The sequence below is a fragment of the Solenopsis invicta genome, chromosome 1 (assembly GCF_016802725.1).
Source record: "Solenopsis invicta isolate M01_SB chromosome 1, UNIL_Sinv_3.0, whole genome shotgun sequence".
NCBI classification, from domain to species: domain Eukaryota; kingdom Metazoa; phylum Arthropoda; class Insecta; order Hymenoptera; family Formicidae; genus Solenopsis; species Solenopsis invicta.
Window position 1 is genome coordinate 9,994,015 of NC_052664.1, and position 25,032 is coordinate 10,019,046.

Below are 25,032 nucleotides of genomic sequence, written 5' to 3' on the forward strand. Positions count from 1 at the left end.
GCGTAAGAAAATGTTTTTAACTAAAAGTAAACAAATGAGTTAGATCATAAAATAAATTTCTAAAAATTTATTTTTTGCCTATTTTATTAATCTTTTAATTATAGTCTCTAAGCTCACCTGAAGGCTTTATTTGTTACAAATTTTAGACATTTAACATTAAATATTTCTATTAATAAAATCGCTAATATTAGCCTTTCTAGCACATTCTTCTCAAAACAATACACTGCATTAATACTGAAATTAATAATAAAATTAATAATAAAAACATAGTTTGCTTAGATAATTAAAGAAATAGAAACATAGTTTATACATTAATGGCTTTATCTGTTAAAAATAAATTTTTAACAATAATAAAATTTCTACGATTCTTTCTTGCAATAGTTTAATTTTATAAACTTTATTATTTAATACATAGAAACATATTTTATTACTTTGTTTATCATTTTATTTTATAGTTAACTTTTTTATGAATTTGAATTTTGTCATTAATACCTTATGTGCCAATTTTGGAACAAAATTCTTAGACGCTCTTTTTGGATTATTTTGTAAAAACATTATAAAATTTATTATTATTAAATATATAAAATTATTATTATAAAATACAAAATAATATTATAAAAACTGCTAAATTATTAGAAAACACTTTTCTAGTTTGTATTTATATTTTTAAAGTTTTATTTTGACTTTGCTTTAACATAGTATTGAATTGTAAAAAATTTGTTTAAAAAAATAAAATTTCTTGAAAATCGACAGGCTACTTATTCACAATGTTTAATTTATCAAAATTATATTTTATTTGTTATTTCTTTTATATGGAATTTAATGGATTGCAAATTAATTATATAAAGTTTCCCATGTTATATATTTCGATTTAAGGATGAACTCGAAAAAAGTTTCGATTTCAATAAATTCAAGATTAAAACAACAAAGTTTTCGTTTTTCTCTTAGTAACAAGAATTTTTATCGAATACAAATTTTCCTTGTGCCTTCGCCATATCGTTGTATTAAATCCGCAAGTCCCACACAGTTAACGAAGACATTCGGGATGGACGGTTTCTTAATTAAGAAACTTAACTTGACCATGGTTGAAGTTGCGGAAATATCGAGGCAGTGACAACTTGACGTTCCGCCAACGCCGAGAGGTCTCGCTGCACGAATATAAATTCCTCCATTATCCAGTGATTAGTTCGCGGGGGCTACGCGACGTTTCTTGAGTTAGCACCCCTCAGATATTATTCTCAAAATATTAAATGCTCTTAGACAATGTTGACGATAGCTTCGCTAAGCGAAAGCACACATTTAAATCATTGAAGCGGTACATAAGATAGCCAAGCCTGTTTTCAGAAAGAAATTTTCTGGCGAATTTGAAATCGAATTTTTCCACGAAAATATAACGAACACTTACAGAATAATTGTTATATAATACGAATAATTGTTAGTAATTTCTTTTCGATTTCTAATATGTTGATGTAAGTCAAATAAATAACTTTATATTTTTAAATCAAGATTGTGTTGAAGTTAAATGACAAAAATATTATCATCTATATTTTATTTGTAAAATTGCTTTTATAAATTGTTATCTAAATTAGAACGTTCCATAAATGCCATGATTAAAAAAAAACCAAAATTCCAAGTTTGTCAAAGTATCCACATTGAAAGAACGGAAGATTTAGTTAAAGTATCTAAAAATTTAAATATAGATTTAAAAATAATTTTATTGGACCAACAAAATAATTATGCAGAATACCTACATAACAAATAATTACGTAGGATTCTAGAGTATTAATGTTTTAGGAATCAGCACAAATTCTACAAATATAGTCTAAAGTTTAAAATATTATTTTTAGATTTGTATTGTATCTAGATACGTTTTTAAATGTTTTAGCAAAACTCTTTTTCGTGCATGATTTGTTCGTATACTTTTTGTAAAATGTGTATTTTGAAGAATTAATAATATGTAACATATTCCTAAGTCTAGATTCCTAGATTTTTTTTTAGAAACGAAGTATCGCAATAATGCAATAATAAATAAAGTTAACTTTTAAACTATAATGCCGGTTTCACAGACCGCTATTGAAACTTTATTTGTCAATAATTTTCTTGACATCCATAAAAGGTGTACTAAACTCATAGTATCTTCATATATCATTTGTCCATATCAAATATTGCAATGGTCACATTATTATTTGTTAGAAATATTTAATGTGAAGCAATTAAAAAATTATAGTTGTAAACACAGTTCGATGTTTATCGTTTACACTACTTTTTTTGCAATATTGAGCATGTATGTATTTCTTTCTATGTTTTATTTACACATTTTACCTCTTATTTACTGGTTATATTTTAATGCTAAACAATTGATATATTTCAACTTTTTTACAATTTTTAGGATTTAAAAATTTTTCGAATGGAAGTAACAATTCTTTTTTAATTGATCTCTTTCAAACTTTGACTCTATATAATTCCCGAACGTATTAACTTTCACATTGTACAAAAATTTTTTTTTAATGCCTTTTTAAATGATTATAACATGGAGTTCCGTTTGAAATATTTGAGTTGATCTCGAGGACCCATTGAAGAGAAGGGGGGGGGGGGTAATCTACAATCTTTACAAATCCTTTAAAAATCAGCTCTTCAAAATAATTGAGTATGTATTTCACGTATTTTGCGCAATAAATTTTTCATAATTTTGAACCATTTCCAAAACATTGTGAGTAAATAACAAATATAATTCAAGCTCTAAGTGCAAGCACTGCATACGCAGTGTCAATTTGTTCAAAGGTCAAGACAGAGCGCTAATATAGATGTTAGTATATGGTTATAATTATGTACAAGATATACATAAACGTTTCGAGCTTATTTGCTCCTTATTAACATGGTAATAAATTAATGAAAAGAATTGAAGTGAACAGAATGCAAAGGTCGGGTCAACCGTAATTCGACTATAGTACATTAATTCCTGAACAATTGATTGTCAACAGTCGGCCTGTCTGTAGATAAACGCTTACAGAAACGTCGTTTTTTCCATTTGAAGTTCGTACGTATCTTCCGGCCATCAACAATCCGTTCGTTGACAATACAATCATTGTGGATAGTGATGAGATGTCTTAAATAAATTAACAACAATCACATACAGAATGTCGAAAAAACAATAACAAAAAATTACACTGTCTAGCACCTACGTATCACGAGCGGAAGAAGAAGTTTATAAGACGAAGCGAACGCTTTCGGTTCTCATGTAGGAATGACACGTTGTCTCGGAGGTGAAGACGGAGAGATTGCCATTTTTGGCCATGCTTATGTTATTGATATCTTATATGAAAGGTTCGTTGCCGTTATTTTATTAATTCAAGGATGCTGAGATAAGATTTATCTAACAGTTCTGTGTCTTTCATAAGGTTTATACTGTTCATTTGCTCTCCGATATGTATCATTTCCGAAACAAGGCGTTTATGGTAATTGGTTTCTTTGTCTAAAATAGAAACGTGCTCCCAATTGAAGTTGTAGTCACATTGGATAATATAATCGGAGACTGAATGTTTATTCGGAGTTAATCTGATGTTACGGTGTTCTTTAATTCGTTCTTTAATTATTTTAATTGTCTTTTTGATTGACCGACATATGAAGCGTCGCAATTATTACAATCTAATCTATAAACAATATTGTTGTTATCTAAGAGTGAGATGTTGTCTTTTTGTGTTTTTACAAAATTGTTTAATTTATTAAGACGATATCCGAATAAATGATTAAAAAATTTCTTTGTTATGGTTTCCGTGAAATCCTGCAAGTACGGCATGATTATTCGAGCGGTCTTTGCATTGTTTACATTTGCTTCATTGTCACTAGGATTAACATCGTTTTCAAGATGATTGGATTTTTTATAAATTAATTTTTTGATCCTACAGTTCACTTCAGTGAAGATAATATCAAGCGGGTAACCATTCTCAATCAGAATACCGATGCAAAGCTCTATGTTTTTCTTATGGAATGTGGGGTGAAATAGAAGTACCGCACGGTCAATTAAGTTATAAATCATTCCTATTTTATGGCAGCGAGGGTGGTTTGATAGGTAAGACAGAATGCGTCCCGAAAACGTTTCTTTCTGATACTAGTCGATCTTAATGCGATTGTTATTGACAATTATTAACAAGTCTAAAAAACTCAAGAAATGATTTTTCTCTTTTTCTATGGTGAATTTAATACGATCATTGGGAATTGAGCCTTTCAAGGATTATGTCGACTTTGTTTTCTGGAGCGACAAGAAAGATATCGTCAACATATCTATAGTATCAAACTAGAGAGATATTCGACCGATACATGTAACATACAATTTCAAATAAGAAGGCCTATTCGGTCATAGCTAGATCTTAGTGCTTTATGTATACGTGTGATTTTATATACTTTCTCAGACTCAACCAACTGCGCGCCGTTACTTTTGGTCATATAACACAGTTATGATCAAATAAGAGTTAGTAATATCACCTTTATTAAATTAAAATTAATTTAATAATACTTGATGCTTACTAGCATCTATATTAACTCTTTCCCCCCCCTGAAAAAACTGTAAAGAATTTTTTGCTAAAAATATCACCTCAGCCAGGGTTCGAACCTGGGAACCTTTCGTAATAAATTCTTTACAATTTTTTCAGGGGGGAAAAGGGTTAATATCGATGCTAGTAAGCATTATTAAATTAATTTTAATTTAATAAAGGTGATATTACTAACTCTTATTCGATCATAACTGTGTTATATGACCGAAAGTAACGGCGCGCAGTTTGGTTGAGTCTGAGAAAGTATATAAAATCATACGTATATATAAAATCATACGTATATATAAAGCACTAAGATCTAGCTATGACCGAATAGGCCTTCTTATTTGAAATTGTATATCTATAGTATGTCAGGATGTTAAAATCAAAAAAATTCAAAATATTCTCTTCCAGGTCCTGCATAACAATATCAGCAATAATAGGTGATAATGGTGATTTTATCGGTGTGCCAAATAATTGTTTGTAAATAATTCCATCAAACATGAAAAATGTAGATGTAAGTGTGAATTTTATTGCCTCTAAAAATTCTTCTTTAGGGATTCTAGTGCACATTTCGATAAAATTCCATCTCTTATTAATTCCATTTATCGCTAATTCAATGGGGATTTTCGTAAAGAGGGAGGTGACATCCAATGAAAAGAGGACTTCAGAGTCATTAATATGTTTCTCACTTAGAATTTTGTATAAGTCAAAACTATTATTGATGTGACTTCTGGTTTTTGAGATATTGTTTGTAATAATGCCTTGTAAATAAGAAGCCAGAGGATGTAGTGCTGTATTTATCGAAGATACTATAATTCTGAAAAGGCAATTTTTTTTTGTATATCTTAGGGAGGCCATACATTCTCGGAAGTGAAGTACCGCTGGTACGTAAACTATACACGCAGAGAAAAAATTAGCCAACAAAGCTAAAATTTAGTTGTAGCAACTAAGATGTGTCTTTAAAATAGGGACAGCTAATATCGTTGCTGCCAAAGCTAAATTTATTAGTTATTAAAATTAGCAGTTACAGCAAGAAATATTCGCTGCCAGAATCAAATAATGTTTAGCAAATGCGTATATAGTTTCACGATCCTAAGTCCCGGTCTACAACAGGTGTAGTAAGTCTTAAGCCGTAAAAAATTGACCAATCATAGTTGAATATGAGGAGAATAATCGACCATGGTCAATTTTTATGATTTAAGGCTTGCAACATTAATTGTAGTCCGGGACTAAGATATTGAGGAATAGCTGCCACTTTTTTAGCTACACGTGTTAAAACACACATTTTATTTTAGCTAATAAAACTGTGATTCGCAGCAAATATATTTTATCTTTAATAGTCAATTTTTAGCACTGATAGAAAATATCGAACTAGCTACTGATATTTAGTTACCACTTCTAAGTTATTTTTTTCCGTGTAGAATTCGGAAGATACGTACCCATAACTTCGAACGGAAAAAACGACGTTTCTGTAAGCGCTTATCTACAGACAGGCCGACTGTCACCCGATTGTTGACAATCAATTGTTCACGGATTAATGTACTGTAGGTATACTATAATATTATAGTACTATATTCGAATTGCGGTTGAGCCGATCTTTGCATTCTGTTTATTTTAATTCTTTTCGTTAACTTATTACCATGTTGATAAGGAGCAAGTAAGCCCGAAACGTTCATGTATATCTTGTATAATACATAATTATAACCATATACTAACATCTACATTAGCGCTCTTTCTTGACCTTTGAACAAATTGACATTGTGAGTAAGTTCTACAGATTTTAGAGACACCTTATGAAATCTTCTTTTTTTGCTAATCCTCACATTCAAATAACTTTCTCCGCCTCCCTCATTTACAAGTATTCAGAACAATTGAAAATATACATTTTTCATTGTAAGGAACTTATAAAGTTACCAGAAACATGATAACGGTCAGTTAGGCCAATGTGATTTTTTCGAACGTTATATTAAAGGTTAAACATTAATCGAATTTTTTCCGTTTTACTAACTACCATTACATTGAGAAAAGTGTCTTGATTAAATCAACATGACGTAAATAATAAAGTGCTTTTTGATAAGATCAAACAGAATATCTAATTATCATGATTAGATTTGATTATATTGTAACAAGAACATTTGACAAACTCCATTATAAGGATTTAATTAGTATATTATCAAGAAATTGATTTATAAACTTTTATTTGCATGAGTACATCGCCAACAGACGGACGCAGCAAAGTTCAATTCCTCATAAGAAAAAAATCAGAATAAAAAGCGCGCACAACATTATGAGATTTTTCATATTCTAATAAAATTCCTCGTAAAAGCGAGTCCTAAAATTGGTTTCGAGGACGAAAGTAAATGAGAGATGTATTTTGACAGTATAGCTTTTTAGTTCTGTGTAAAGAATAATTCAAAAATCAATAATTCCTAGAAATTATATATGCTAAATTTATTATGTTTATATTAATATAATATTATACTTATATTAATTATAATTTTAAATTTGTATTAATAAGTTATATAAATTATATAAGTAATTATAATATTATATTTGTATTAATATAATGGCATTTAAAATATAACCATATTAATTAAAAAAATTGTGTCTCTCACACTAATGATATAAGTACATTAATTATCGCTACAGAGACATTCTAAATTTAGTATCATTGCAAGAAATTCTGATGTTTAATAGGAAAGATTTAATCATTAAATTAATTTTTAGAACAAGAATTCTAATTTGTTCATTTTCCAACATACTAGATTTTTCACTTAAAATAATTACGCTGATGGAGAATTTATGTCACAGAGGGTTGATTGTGTATTATATTATTTCGTCAAAATTATATAAAGTGTAAATTTATTAAAATATTTATAATTTTGTTGGTCAAGATCCATCTAATTTGTTCATTTTTGTAATTTTTATTTAACTCATGTGATAAATAATCGATTCCCAGAAAAAATAAAAGAAGTGAGAGAGTAATTTGAATGCAACCATTCTGTTATGTGCCTTTATCTTATATTAGTATTCCATTATGATTTCTGTTCTTTTATTGTTAATAGTAACGAAATAATGAGCTGAATCGATTTGTCAATATAGTAAGTAGCGCAATCATGTATTGTCACCTGCGTAAAATGTATTATAAGGATGTTATTATTGTAGGGACTGTAATAGTACATATAGTACATGCAACATGGAGTCGAGCTTTATCGTTCTTGACTGAGGATGATGTTTTCAGTTTGAGGCATAGCGGAGCTTGCGAAACGCGCGTAGCGTAGTTGAGTGTTGAAGACAGCGTCCAAAGTTGAGAACGCGCTCGGATCCATGTTGCATACGGTATTTTATGCAAAAAAAACCACGTTTTTTGCGTCATTCCAAGCAAAACAAGCGCGTGGCATTTTCCTATCACTGCCTGTCCCGGTTATAGGTTATGAGAGATCAGTGTATTAACTTCGCTTATGCATTTCGACCATATGCTCAGCGCATGCGCCACAAAACGTTTGGAGTCTTGTGATAAAGGTGCGTATGCGCACTTTCCGGAAATGTCGATTTTACCGTCCACGGACGGCAATATCCCTTACTCTCACAATTGTCCATTTACCAACCTTTCTGGGAGAACGTGAAAAACGTGCTTTTTTTGCGTAAAAGACTTAGCAGTTATTTTATGACATAAAAAAGAATAATAAAAAGTAAAGTATAACAAAATAGAAGTACTTAGCTTTTGTATTCTTTATTCAGTTTGGTGTCTTAAATTAGTAGTATAACTTTCCGCGGCTGATCTTCGATGATACAACAACATGATATTTTTAAAGCCAACATTGTTTCGTTAATAAGGCTAGCTAACGCATACATACAATATGGCAGTTTATTGTTCAACACTTAAGTATACTTTTTAATAAAAAAAAGAAACGTCAAAAGTGCCTATTAAATTTTTCGCTGCATGCCATCTTCATCGCAATAAAAGAGCTATTAAAGCAACTAAAATTAATATAAATAATTAAAATGCCTAACAATTACAGCTAGATTTTAGTGCTAATATATGTATATATTTATTGTATGATTTTATATACCTTTTCAAGTTCACAAAACTGCAACCTGAAATAAATTTTTAGTCACAGAAACACAGTTCTAAATTGAACAAGTATTAGTAATATTACGTTGTTAAATTAAAAATCATTTTAATAATAAATGATGCTAACAAGCATTTAAACGTAGCGATGAGAATTTTTTTTGCTATAAAAGCTATAAAGAATTTGTTGCAAAAAGTAACACTTTAGAGATCAAACTTGAAACCTCCCGACTTTCTGGGGCGGGTGTCTCAGCCAACTCAACTACTTAAGCATGTGTGATATTCTTCGCAACTAATAATATATAGTAAGAACGCTTACTAACAAACGTATGAATAAATCATATTAAATAGGTATAACATCGACTGATAGGTGAAAACATAATATAAACTATCGAAATGCCTAATAACTAAAATTATTTGTGACAATGTTTTGACAGAAAGAACGTGCCAAGATTGGTTTACAAAAGAACAAAGATTTTTTATTTTACAAATTAATATTGCATTTATACGTTATATAAATAATCTTTGTTGATTAAAATGATTATATAATTTATTTTTTTATTAAAGAAATTTCTTTGAAAAATAACGGCGGTAACTTAATTAGTTATACACTCTAATACATTTGATTTATTTGACATAAACAGCATTTTTAGTGCACGTACAGAAATAACAGATTTGTTAAAGTCTCTAAAAATTTAATTAATATATCTGAAAATAATTTTGTTAGACCATTAAAATAATTATGTTGAATTCTCACACTGATTGCTAGAATATCAAAATATTTTACAACATTGCTAATGTTTGAACATTCGTCATAATTTTATAATGCTAATAAAATTATTTTCTGTGTACACAAAGTGCACATATTTGCATTCTAATACTATCTGCACAAGGTATCTTTTTAATTTGTGCCATATTACTCCATCTAGCACAAATTTGTAATTAAAATTGGAAGCTATTATTTGAATTCTTACTGACCGAGACACGGTATTATCCCATACAGCGTCACAATAAATGTATACAGTGTGTATTAATGGTTGAAACAACTTTTTACCATAAGAGCAAAACTTATCGACGCATTTGTAATTTTTAATATATTTATTATATTAGAAATTGCAAAGGCGTTGGTAAGTCATGCTCCTATGGTAAAAAGTTGTTCCCACAATTAATAATTACTTTGTATACAATTATTGTGACGCTGTATGGGATAATACCGAGTCTCGGTCAGTAAGAATTCAAATAATAGCTTCCAATTTTAATTACAAATTTGTGCTAGATGGAGTAATATGGCACAAATTAGAAAGATACCTTGTTATAAAGTTAATAAACACTGTATATATATATATATATATATATATATATATATATATTTATATATATAGGGTGATTATTAATGAATGTTCCCACTTTTTATCATCAAAGCACGCATTTGTAATTTCTAATATAATAATATGTTAGAAATCCGTCGGTATCCGTTGGTAAATCATACTCATACAATGGTAAAAAGTGGGAACATTCATTAATAATCACCCTGTGTATATATATATATATATATATATATATATATATAAAAAGAGAGAGAGAGAGTGTGTTTATTAATAGTTATCTCTACGTTTTATAATAAGGGATGATTTACCGACTGCACTTATAAAGACTGCTAGGGGAAAATAGGTAAATTGCACGCACCTAAGGGAAATTTATCGCAGTGAAGTGATTTTTCAAGTTGAAATCGATACGAGTACAGAAATAGAAACTTTAAACATTTTTTTATCTTTATGTATTGTCATATTGAACAATTTTTTATTTGATAATGCTATATTCAGCAAAAAGAAGCAAGTGGTTAAACGAAAAAATTTCTCGGGCCTTGGGTAATTGTACGTGCGGTTGGATAAATGGACGCGGAGGAAAAATGAGGTTATAGCCCATTCTTTTAACTACACTACACTGCACTACACTGTACTAGTGGCACTATAGTTGATCTCACGTGGTCTCACGCCTTTCAAGATGGATGCGTAAAATTGTCGACGGCGGACTTGATTTGATAAATAAACAATTACTGGATGACTATTTAATTAAATTTAATAAACAATAGCTCAAAGAACGCAGGAAAAAACGTACTTTTGTTAGGTATAACAAAATTAAACGAATAAAGTAAAAATACAGACTTATTGCCTTATTTTCTGAACGCCAAAATCGCAAGAAAAATCATGATTTTACTTTTTCTTATTTTTTAAATTAACTACGTTTTTAAATGATATAACGTATGGTTATATATTTAAAAAATGCCTTCAGCCTACAAATATCGTCGTGATATAAGTTTTATTCATCGGGAAGGTGCCAAACCACGAAGCGTACAATTACCCAGTGCGTACAATAACCCTACTTTCCCCTATTTATATGGCAGTCCTTACAAGTGTAGCCGATAAATTACCTCTTATGATAAAACGTGGAGACAATCATTAATAAACATGATTTTGAACACCTGTATGATTTTAGCACAAATTTTAAACTATTTTTATTGACAGTATCGCAAAATGGATGTATTGCAAAATAGATGTGATACGTACCAGAAAGAAGACTGAAAGCGGTCATCCCGTCGTTTTACCTGCAACCAAACGCGAAGAAAACTCCTGTACACTACCGCCAGTACATCCATTTTTTAAATTAGTACTACATAGTACATTTATTTTACGACACTGTTTATAAAAATAGTTCAAGTTTGTGCTAAATTTATATATATAGTGATATAGTGCGCGTCAATAATTCGCTGGGTCATAGTAGGTAGCTTGACTTACCGACACTAAGTCGATAACAATGAACGCCCGCGCGCGCGCGTTTATTCGGAAAGGACATGAATAATAAATATTTGATAAATAATAAAAACGCTCGTATTGAGGTTAAAAAACATAAATGTAAAAATTAAGTCAGAGAAACGAGCTAAATGATTTGGATGTCAATTAAAAACATATATTATATTAATACGCAAATTGCAATTAAAAAGGAACGTTTTGGCTATATTTAGCCTTCATCAGCCGAATAAACAAGTTACAGATTTTTCCAACGAAAGAACAAAAGAAATAACAAAGGAAACAAGTTACAGACGCTTATTTCGCAGATCTATGTTTGTCGCAGCTCTATGTTACGTCGCAGCTCACAAGTGCTCTTGTAGATGGAAGGTCGGTGACAACTCCAGGCGAAGCTTTCCATAATGTATAAAATTTACCAGTTCCGTCACTTCATTAATTGGCGATGTAAGAAGGATATTTAACGATCTGGGATCTCAATGTTTTTCTTACATCGCCAATTAATGAAGTAACGGAACTGGTGAATTTTGTACATTATGGAAAGCTTTGCCTGGAGTTGTCACCGACCTTCCATCTACAAGAGCACTTGTGAGCTGCGACGTAACAAACATAGATCTGCGAAATGAGCCTGTAACTTGTTTCCTTCGTTATTTCTTTTGTTCTTTTGTTGGAAAAACCTGTAACTTGTTTATTCGGCTGATGAAAGCTAAGTATAGCCGAAACGTTTCTTTTTAATTGCAATTTGCGTATTAATAAAATATATGCTTTAATTGACATCATCATTTAGCCAAATCATTTAGCTCGTTTCTCTGACCTAATTTTTACATTTATGTTTTTTAATAAATATTTGACACAAAAAATATACTTTGCTGATTCTGTTAGTTATTTATGAGACATGAGAGAACTAGAGAACAACTGATTGCACATGCCAAGAACTCGTGGAAAAATTTGAGGCATAAGCCTCAATATTTTGCACATTTAAACGATTCGGTATAGAGAGGCGATTGCAGCAAGTAGTTGCACGAAAAGAATACTGGACCGATTATTAGTTGGTGCCAGTATTATTTCAAACGGTTCTGTTCAGAACCACCAAATTATTTAACGGTGGAACATTTGTCAATAATGCAAAATTTAATTTTAAAAAATATATATATTAAAGAACCAATATATTTTTAATTTTAATAAATGACTTATTCTTTTACTTTTTCCACCTCCTCATACACGTTTATCTTTGTTGTTATGTATATCTCTGTCTGTGCAAAAATAACATAATATTGAATCAAATTTATACGGATAAATCTACAAGCGGTGTGAACATAATGTAACAGAGATTATTCTGCATGCATTTCGGCGTTAACAATTTTGCGTATGTAATTATATGAAAACATTATTGTTTATACGGAATAGAAAGAAACATAATTACATTAAACTAAATAGATTCATATTTGAAATTGACAACAAAGTATCAAAGTCGTGTGTTGAATTTTAATTTTACTATTTATTTTATTATGCAGTTTAACATGTAGACATTTTAATATAAATAATAAAAATATTTAATCTAAATTAGACTAAGAAGAAAGAAGAGAATAACTAAGAGAACCAGTAACGTATATTCTTTGTGCCAAATATTTATTACGGGAAAGTAGGATTATTGTACGGACTGGATAATTGTACGCTTCGTGGTTTGACATCTTCCCGATGAATACAGATTATATTACGACGATATTTGTAGGCTGAAGGTATTTTTTAAGTATATAACCATACGTTATATCATTTAAAAACGTAATTAATTGAAAAAATAAGAAAAAATAAAATCATGATTTTTGTTGCGATTTCAGCGTTCAGAAAATAAGGCAATAAGTCCGTATTTTTAATTTATTTATTTAATCTTGTTATACCTAACAAAAGTACGTTTTTTCAGGCGTTTTTTGAGCTATTGTTTATTAAATTTCATTAAATAGTCATTGAGTAATTGTTTTTTTATTAAATCAAGTCCGCAGTAAACAATTTTAGGCATCTATCTTGAAAGACGTGAGACCACGTGAGACCAACTTTAGTGCCACTAGTACATTGTAGTTTTCCTCCGCGTACATTTATTCAACCACACGTAACCTTTACCCAAGGCCCGAGAAATTTTTTCGTTTATCCACTTGCCCCTTTTTGCTAAATATAGGATTACCAAATAAAAAGTTGTTCAATAAAACAATATATAATGATAAAAAAATGTTTAAAGTTTCTATTTCTGTATCGATTTTGACTTGTATCGATTTCAACTTCAAAAATCACTTTACTGCAATAAATTTCCCTTAAGTGCGTGCAATTTACCTACTTTCCCCTATTCATGTCCCTTCCGAATAAACGCGCGCGCGCGGGCGTTTATTGTTATCGACTCATGGTCGGTAAGTCGAGCTACCTACTATGACCCAGCAAATTATTGACGCGCACTGTACTCCCAACATATGATTTTAGCACAGACTTGAACCATTTTTATCGGCAGTGTTGTAAAATGAATGTTCTATATGTAAGGGAAAGTAGGGTTATTGTACGCACTGGGTAATTGTACGCTTCGTGGTTTGGCACTTTCCCGATGAATAGAAATTATATCACGACGATATTTGTAGGCTGAAGGCATTTTTTAAATATATAACCATACGTTATGTCATTTAAAAACGTAGTTAATTGAAAAAATAAGAAAAAGTAAAATCATGATTTTTCTTGCGATTTTGGCGTTTAGAAAATAAGGCAATAAATCCGTATTTTTACTTTATTCATTTAATTTTGTTATACCTAACAAAAGTACGTTTTTTCCTGCGTTCTTTGAGCTATTGTTTATTAAATTTAATTAAATAGTCATCGAGTAATTGTTTTTTTATCAAATCAAGTCCGCTGTCGACAATTTTACGCATCCATCTTGAAAGGCGTGAGATCACGTGAAATCAACTATAGTGCCACTAGTACAGTGTAGTGCAGTGTAGTATAGTTAAAAGAATGGGCTATAACCTCATTTTTCCTCCGCGTCCATTTATCCAACTGCACGTACAATTACCCAAGGCCCGAGAAATTTTTTCGGTTAACCACTTTTGTTGAATATAGCATTATCAAATAAAAAATTCTTCAATATGACAATACATAATGATAAAAAAATGTTTAAAGTTTCTATTTCTGTATTCGTATCGATTTCAACTTTAAAAATCACTTCACTGCGATAAATTTCCCTTAGGTGCGTGCAATTTATCTACTTTCCTCTAGTAGAGGATATTATGGCTACTGTCGACAATATGGTTACCCCTATTATCTTCGTTATTAGGGGGGCTATTACGGTTCCTGAAACGAGGTGAAAATTATAAAAGTGAGCAAATTCACTAGTTGTTGACCAATGAAGTTATAAATATTCTAGTAAATTTGCTCACTTTGGTAATTTTCACCTCGTTTTAAAAACCGTAATAGACCTCTAGGTGACGTATTCTAACAATTGCTTACGGAGTTATTCATTTAGTAGCCCGCCGTTTTTTAATGATGCTAATATGACAATACATAATAAGTGACAATTGTTATAAGGCATTTTTACTTTTGAGCACTTCTAAACTTTTTCAAGGTACACCTTTAATCTTTATATAATTACTCATACTTCCTCATTATTCTTAAACTTGAATGTATTATCACACGAATGTACATACACTTGAATGTATTTTTTGTTTATTTATCTTTTTATTCCGCTATACACATTTCGAGTTATATAAAGTTAAAACAATAACATGGAATTTAATTAATATAATTTTTTAAGCGAAATTTTTATATCAAAATATTTCTTCGATAAATCAATCGTCATTCTAGAGAGCAGTCCCACATAACACATGAACGTCCCCAGACATCCAATACATGTCCACAAAAATTCTTGTAATGTCCCAGTATTTCGTGCGTCTATAGGACGTTTCAAGGACGTCCGAAGGACATCCTGGTTTATCATAGCTGCAGTATGACGTTTGTAGAACGTCCCCAGGACATACCCTAGTAGCACAGTACATTGGCTGTACATTGGTTAACATTGGCAAAACATTGGTTATGTTGGAAGTACATTGGCCAATATTTCCCAATGAAGAGCCAATATTGGTCATAAAATCAATTGCACATGTACTTGTAATATTGCTCGCCAATTAATATACAATATTGCTCTTACATTGGAGGTGCATTGGCCAAGATTTGCCAATGTAAAGCGAATATTGTTTATTAAAGAAACGGTAATGTACTGCCAATATTACGAGTCAACAATTGTACAATATTGCACTTACATTGAAAGTGCATTGGCCAAGATTTGCCAATCTAAAGCGAATATTGATTACAGAACAAATTGCAAATAATTTATTTTTCAATACAATTTTTTCTTAAACATATATTATACGTTATAAATTTTTTTTATTACTATTTAATGTTTTATTATTGTAATAATTCTATTATTAAAAGAAATGTTGTACAAAATTTATTTTATGACATTGATGTATTTTTCTAAATCTGAATCTGATTGTACTCGTATGATCTAGGAAAATGTTTCAACATGATGAGTTTACTGAACGCAGCCAACCGTAGTCACGTGATCTTACGCAGTTTCATACTGCATAAACTCATTCCCACATGTTCGCCCGTTACTTAAATTTTTTCAACTGTCGATTGTATTACAATTGGCCTTCCGGGACAACATGTTTTGTCCTTGAGTTGTATATTCCATTACTGTTTTTGCGTCATGGTCGTATCATCCCTGTAATTCTGGAAACGGAAAACAATATTATAATTAAGAAGGAGAAGACACGAATGGATCGAGTGGTTGCCTACGTGATTTAATCGTGAGACATATATATGTATATATATATATATATATATATATATATATGTGCGTGCGTGCGTGCGTGCGTGCGTGCGTGCGTGCGTGCGTGTGTGTGTGTGTGTGTGTCTCTTTGCTGGTACTGAGTGTTTTTCTGCCGACAAGGATACAACATAATGATAAAGGTAAGTTTTAAATATTTATATAAATCAGTTCAGAAATTTATTAAGGTTGTATTCTGGAAAGTTATCTTCTCTCCAAGTAAAATGTTATTAAAGATTATTTTATCAGGTTAAACAGAAAGTCTTTGTATTTTATGCAAAAAAGAAAAAAATTATTTTTAAAAAAACGTGTTTATTTTGATTATCAACATATAGTCTTTATCTTGTCTAATAATTTCTTATCGATTTATATAAGCTTGAAAATTTTGTTCTTCAAAGAAAACACTAATTCTCGAATTAAAGAAAAATCAATCGTAAAGTGACTCAAAAGACTTTCTGGCCAATCTAACAGCTAATTTACACCGAGCATTTGATACGAGCCCTAATAGCACAAAATATTGGTGAAATATTGTGAAATAAGCTAAACCTAATATTCTATATTGGGTGTGAATTGATTTTCAATATTGGTCCAATATTAAAAGGTGGATGTCGACTCTGATTTAACCAATATTGAAGGTGCAATATTAGTCTAATGTCAAGTAATAATTTATAATAATTTTTTTATCTCATTGCACAACAATATTATATATTGCAACTTCAATATTGGCTAAATAAGAGTAAGTGTCCCATCTTTCAATATTTTACAATAATTAACATTTCCTCTCATGGTAAAAAAATACTATACGTTATAAACTTTTTAATATTTTATTTAAGAAAAAAATTTTACTTAAAAAAGAAATGTTACATTTTTTCGTGTTAATTTTCTACAGAATACTTATGTTACTTTTTTTACATATGTTCAATTAACAATTAAAATTTGGATGAACCTTTTGGGACATGTGCTCTGGTTGTGAGAGAAAAGTGGTATTTATGACTATATTGCTTCAATTTTAAAGTTACTACTGCTACAATGTTAGTAATAATAACTTATAATTCTATTAACTATAAAAAGGTTTTATTATAAATTATAATTTTTAATATTAATATAGTAAAATATCAAAGTTTTAATAATAAAAATAAAATTAACATTTTTATATAAAAATGCAAACAATTTTAGTGAATATAACTTTAACATTTGCTTATTATTTAAGTAGTAATAATAACTAATTGCTATACTTTGTATGGTTTTAACAAGTAAATATATACATTTGGCACAAAAATTAACTATAAATTATAATCAAATGTGTATCTGTATTGTAAAAACACTTTTCTTAAAAAAAAACTAAATGTATGTGTACATTTTTTTAAATTTTATGATTTATAGAAATTTTAAACGGCTGACGAGCTCATGGTTAATTGCATAAATTATTACCATCTTTATCAAGAGATATCCATAAATCAGAAATAATCCCCTAGCCATTTAGAAACTGTATTACATTATACGCTTCAATAGATTTTTCACAATTTTGCGATTCAGCTTTGTTATAAAAAGTTGAGAAATAAATTGCACGTGATAATTGGTGAACATTTACTACATCAACGCTTGAAACTGACACTTCAAATAGCATTACGTAAGTCTTCGATATTTTTGGACATTACCAACGACGCCTAACTAACTTCTACTGTTCAAATAACTGTACAATGTTATATAAGGAATTTTCTCTTCGTCATTCGCAGATGTTAATTTGATGACTAGAATCTCCTTTGAACCGCTCCTCTTCATTTTCGAGATGTAGTTCCAAACAGTTTCGTGACTGATCCTACCGACAACATCAATGGTATCCAGCAGATCGTCCATAAGATCTTTGGCGTTGGCGCTTACTTCTTGCGCAATTATGAAGAACTTAGCGACGTCAACTATATTGACAAAATCGCACCAGACGGTCTGTCAACTGCCCTTTGCCGACATTTCCTTGTCTGTCTCCTGTTCTTTGTTTCTCTTGGATTTCTCGTTTATATTGGACGTTTTGATCGTGACGGTGGAACTAGGTTCTCAATCAAATATATCAGAATCATTCCCATCAATTGTGTTCGTTGTTGCCTTGTCTTCTAGGGACCGTCAGATACGATCTTCTATTGGTTTTTCCACAAGTACTGGAGAAATCTTTTTTTTTTATATTTCCTTCTTACGTTCCTCATCTCGTTTATCGAGATCCTTGGAATCTCTACTTCCGCTACGATTTCTCGAACGACTATCATTACGCTTATGTATGTCCTTCTCTTTCTGTCGGCCTCTTCTTTATGGTCTCGTCTTGTATCGATCTCTGTTTCGATCTCGATCCTTCTCTCACTCTTTTATCCTTGTCGCGTCTGCTCTCTTTGTTTCTATTCGACTTTCGCTCTTTGCTCTTATCTCGCGTCTTGCTGCAATCTCGGTCCCGACTACGACGATGCTGACTGCAACTTCTCTTTTGTCGATCCTTGGCCTTGAATTTTGTGTAGTCGTGTTCTCTCTCTTTCTTCTTATCCTTCTTCCTTCGTTCGTCTGTATTCTTGGATTTCTTTGTTTCTATTTGCGCTTTTAATCTATCTTCCTTACTTTTATCTTTCTCTAGATCATCAAATGTGAAACTTATAGTATGCTGTCGCCGTTATTTAATGCGAAAACGATATCTTATATGGACGTTTTAGGATCAACGTGATCGATTCCACCATTATTCTTGATTATCTGTTCACGTTGATGAAGTAAATGTTTACCAATTATCAATTATTATCGCTTTACAGAGATAAAAATCGGTTCATGCGATTAATCACTCGTGCATGCGACGCTCTGCAAAAATAACAGTTTTGCTACCGTATCACTGATTTATACTACAATTTTGTATATGCGCATCGCACGTTATTGCGATGATGTGATTTTATAATGTAAATATAAGGCATGCTTGAAAGCATATACTAATTATAAAATTACATAACAATATTACTTAACATTTACTTTTTGCTTTCGTCCTTTTTCCCTGTCTTTCGGCAAGAAACTTTGAGATTTGTTTGAAGACGTCACTTCTACTTACTTGTGGCAATATTTTTGATACTATTTCTATAAACAGAAAGAACATTTATATAAATAATGTTTTTGTTGGTAAAGTATAAAACAATTTCCCACTCGTAAAATGTATTTAATGCAATAATTTTTGTTGAAAAGTACAACTTTAATCTTGAAATGTGTATTTTAAATAATGTATTAAAGAGAAAGTAGAGCAAAGCTTATCAAATACAGCAACAGAAACTTTGGTGGTAGAAAAATTACGTTTTTTTTTGTTTTCCGCATCCACTGAACTGGATTAAAACGGTTTTTTTTACAAGAAGTTTCATTATCAATAACACTAATTGATTCACCGTTTCTCCTGATGCAAATGTGAGATATTTGACCTATAAATTAAAATATGGGTTAATATAAATATTTAAATATAAGTTGCTTGGAAAAAAATACAGATTACATTACAATAATTTTATATACACTACTAAAAAAAAAATAGGGAACACTTTCCAGACACCAAAAATTAGGCTATTTTCAAATGACTGTAACTCGGTAAAAATTTCTCTACGATTTTTTTTAACCGAGTTACGCAACTTTGAAGCTAAACCTGCATTTTTTACAAATGATATCCGTACTCCGTGAAAAATCATCGTAGACAAAAAATCAAAAAACCATTTTAAAGCACGAAGTTTCAGCTTTAACATGCTATTAACGGTATTCAAAAATTTTCTCAATTTCTTAGTACTATGCCCCAAAAAAGATACACTGTTTTTTCCTTAAAATGATGTATTTTTAACAGCCTGTAGCTCAATAAAACAATTTTTCTCGACAAATCCAATGCAAGTGCCTCAAAGTATGACATTTTCTCTACAAAATGATTTTTTTTAAATATTTTCTACGATTTTTTTTGACCGAGTTACAAGACTTCGAAGATATACATTTTTTATAGTACATTTTTCCGAAAAATGACGTCTACCGCCGACATTAGCATTACCCAATGTGCACCACGTGGAGGTTGCCAATCGGATTTTTGCACATCATGTGTGTATGTGTGTGTGTGTGTGTGTGTGTGTGTGTGTGCGCGCGCGCGCGCGCGTGTGTGCGTTTGTGCGCGTGTGCGTGCGCGCGTGCGTGCGTGCGTGCGTGTGTATGTGTCACAGCAGAGATAAGGAGCCCACAGTTCGTCACTTCTGCAGTATTTAACGACTCCAAACCTTTTTTACTGTGTATATGTGTGTGTGTGTGTGTGTGTGTGTGTGTGTGTGTGTGTGTGTGTGTGTGTGTCACAGCAGAGATAAGGAGCCCACAGTTCGTCACTTCTGCAGTATTTGACGACTCCAAACCCTCTTTACTGTGTATGTGTGTATGTGTGTGTGTGTGTGTGTGTGTGTGTGTGTGTGTGTGTGTGTGTGTGTGTGTGTATCACAGCAGAGATAAGAACCCCGCAGTTTGTCACTTCTGCAGTATTTAATGACTCCAAACCCTCTCTGCTGTGTGTGTATGCGCTCGCGCGCATGAGAGTTCAATAGTGTGTATTTCCTCCTCTCTGATCAATTACTGCTTGCAAGCGTTCTCGCATATTTATACATCTTGCAATACAATCTTGCGGAATGTTGTGCCAAATTTCCGTTAAAATTTCTCCCAATTTTTCTAAATTTCGCAGCTGTTCCTTGCGACGCCTTAATCGTCGTTCCATTTCATCCCAAATGTGCTCGATTGGATTTAAGTCCGGGCTATTGGTGGGATGATTTAACAGTCTAATTGCGTGTCGTTGAAAAAAACGTCGCGTTATATTCGCCGTATGAGGTCGAGCGTTGTCCTGCATGAAAATAAAGTTCCGACAGGTTCGATTTAGTAGCAAAACGTGTGGTCGTAGAATATCGTTGATATAACGAACACACACGAAATACACGCCATTGAACACTCATGCGCGCGCGCGCATACACACACAGCAGAGAGGGTTTGGAGTCATTAAATACTGCAAAAGTGACAAACTGCGGGGTCCTTATCTCTGCTGTGATATACACACACACACACACACACATATACACAGTAAAGAGGGTTTGGAGTCGTTAAATAGTGCAAAAGTGACGAACTGTGGGCTCCTTATCTCTGCTGTGACACATACACACACACACACACACACACACACACACACACACACACACACACACACGATGTGCAAAAATCCGACTGGCAACCTCCACGTGGTGCATATTGGGTAATGTTAATGTCGGCGGTAGACGTCATTTTTCGGAAAAATGTACTGTAAAATGTATATCTTCGAAGTCTTGTAACTCGGTCAAAAAAAATCGTAGAAAAAATTTTGAAAAAAACATTTTGTAGAGAAAATGTCATACTTTATGGCACTTGTATTGGATTTGTCGAGAAAAATTTTTTTATTGAGCTACAGGCTGTTAAATATACGTTATTTTAAGGAAAAAACAGTGTATCTTTTTTGGAGCATAGTACTAAGAAATTGAGAAAATTTTTGAAAACCATTAATAGCATGTTAAAGCTGAAACTTCGAGCTTTAAAATGGTTTTTTGATTTTTTGTCTACGATAATTTTTCACGGAGTACGGATATCATTTGTAAAAAATGCAGGTTTAGCTTCAAAGTTGCGTAACTCGGTCAAAAAAAATCGTAGAGAAATTTTTAAAAAAGCATTTTGTAGGTAAAATGTTGTAGTTTATGAAATTTTACTTGAATTATTTGAAAAAAATTTGTTGGTCGACCTGCAAAGTGTCAAAAATACGAAATTTTAACGAACAAAACAAGGTGTACCTTTTTACTGCATAAGACAAGAAAGTTAAAAGAATTTTGAAAATCTGCTGGTAGAACGTTAAAGCTCGATCTTCAAGCTTCAAAATGCTTTTTTTATTTTTTATCTACGATGATTTTTCACCGAGTTACAGTCATTTGAAAATAGCCTAATTTTTGGTGTCTGAAAAGTGTTCCCTATTTTTTTTTGAGTAGTGTATATACTTACCAAAGATGAAAAGTCCTCTTCCGAGTTTGTCAACCAGTCTTCAATTTTATTGAAAGATTCCATTGAAGTAATCGGAAGCAGCCGACTAAATTTATTTATAATTATATCATTATTTGTCGCCAGTAAAGCGTCCATTCTTGCTTTAATATCTCTTTGATTTTTTCTGATTATGGCTATTTCATATTTAATTTCTTCTATTTGTGTATAAATCTTAGTTAATATTCCTGCGAAAAAAAGACAGTTGTAACGCTTGTATTAGAGGAAAGACGAATGGTCATGGAATATACCAAGGGTGGTGAAATATCATGATATCTCATACAATTTGCGTTGAATTCACAGAGCAATCATTAGAATTATTACGTTACAATCATTATTACGTTACAGTCTACTTAGATATAGGATGGTTATTTATCATTAGCGTTTGCTATGTTTTTATAAAAGCTGAATTTTAGTTTAGCAGTTTGCAGAACTTTTTACAGATGTATATTCTCTATATAATTTTGAGAAGTATGTTACATATTAATTTTTTAATTTTAGTTTAACTTGAAGGCTTTGAATATAAATTAAATCTAAAATCACTAAATTAAATGTGTATCGCAACGTGTATAATTTAACAAATCAAATCATGTTGTATGTGGGCTGTGGTTATGATTTGTGGAATATGGCCGCCATGTGCATTTTTCTTACAGCTTTATAATCGTAATTATCGTAGACGTTGTAATGTTTATTAAAAAAAAATTAATTTTAAAGTTGTAAGTTTTACTTTTAACAAATTTTTAAGCCAAAAAAATTTAACAAAAAAATTTTTTTTAGTAAAAAATATTTCATAAAATGTTCATAAAATCTTGTTTTATAGTACTTATTTGTGGGAGAACTTCCGTTTTTGGAGCAAGCAGGGATACTAGCGTGCGATCATCAGTGTGTAGTAGAGAATGCAGAGAGTGAGTGGAGTGAGAGAGTGGAGAAGTGAAGTAGGTGAGGAAATAGAGCGAGTGGAGTAGAGTGGTGGAGTGAGTGGGAAGCGTATGGTGTGGGTGATTGAGAGAGAGAAAGAAAGAGAGAGCAAAAGAAAACTGAGAGTGTGAGAGGTTAGAAACTGTGGAGAGTGCGAGGGTGGCAAGGGGAGGTGGGGAGCAGTAGGCGAAAAGGAGCGCGAACGTGCAGGCACGGAGCAGGAGAGAATGTAGAGCGGCGCTCGAGATGCAGCGGCGGAAAGAAAGGCGCGTGCACATGAGCAGTGAGCAAAGAGTACGATGCAAGATAGAGAGGAGACTTGGAACGAGAAACGTGGGAAAAAGGCAAGTAGAAAACATAAAGTAAGAGGATAGAGAAGGAGGGGACGGGAATAGGGAGGAATAGAAAGGGGGGGGGAAAACGTTTGGGGAGTGTAGGTATGTTGGACATGTGGAAGAGGGAAGAGGAAGAGAGAGGCGGAGGAAGAAGGAGGGGAGAGGATAGAGCAAACATAAACAAAGGAAGGACTGGAGGCGTTTAACAGAAATAAAAAGACGCCGAGATCGCCGGGAAAGGAAGAGGAGGGGTTAAGATTGATAGGAATGGTAAAGAAATAAATGAAAAAGCTTAAGGGGTAATAGGAGAGGATGGAGGAGAGGATACCCCCCATGCCTAGGAGGGCTGGGGGGCCTCTTCCCTCCTCCCCGGATCCGGAGAGGGCGGAGGAGATGGAGGTGGAGCGGTCTCCGTCACCGCCGGACGCCGGAGCTGCTCACGGCGCTCAAGCTGTCGGGGGCGACGGACCGGCGGGGGCCGAGGCCGCCGAGGGGAGTGCGTCTGTCGCGGCGAGGCCCCTTTCGATGGGGCCCTATCCGCGGGAGACGCGCGGTTGCCGGGGTCCACCTTGGACTCGTCTGAGTCCGGGGAGGAGCCCCCGCCGCCCAAGTCGCGCGGTTGATGAAACCGGCGCTCCAGATGCGATAAGCGTGAGCAGTCACGCTTCCGGGGAGAACCTCCCCGTGGCCAGGGTGATACTCTCACCCCTCCCCCGCCAACTCCCGCAGAGGGAGCGGAGGGGGAGTAAGGCCACGAGGGAGGAGAGGCCCAAAGAGGCGCGCCCAGTGCGCCCTCCCCGGAGCCGCTCGTCCTCGGCAAGGGGAAGCGGCGATAGTGCCGCTCCTCGGGCTCCGCCCCCTAGCTGCCTCTAGCGCTCGGGGGATGCAACGGGACGGGGCCCAGGCCGATGGGGCCCGGCGCTAGGCAAGATGTTCCTCTCCCCTGGCGCCCGGCCCGGCCACGTAGAGCGCGGGAGTAGGTGGGGCGGGAGTAGGTGGGGCGGGCGGCGGTGACCGCTCGTCCCTGGGCGTGGGGCTCGCACCGGCGATATATCGGGAGCGGCCCCATGGCCCTAAATGGGCGCGGGGGTGCGTGATGCCTTGCTCCGCACCCTAGGGGTCGGGCTAGGCACTACCGGCCGACGTATCTCGGCTGGGCAAAGCCCGACTCCCAACTCGACGAACTGGCGCGTCGGGGAGCTTCATGCTCCGATCCCCAGTGGAGGGATGTTGGAGAGTGCCTCTGCAATCCTGGTCCCTCCACGCAACGGGGCGAGATGGGCTCGATGGGTTTTTAGTTGGTAGGCGGGCCGGGCCTCGCCAGCTTGCCGCGCAAGCGGTCTGTGCCGGCGAGGGGTCCCGAGTCCCACACTCCCGTGGTCTAGCCAACCCGGGGTGCGATGAGCATTTTCCTCCCGTTAAAACAAAAAAAAAAAGGATGGAGGAGAGG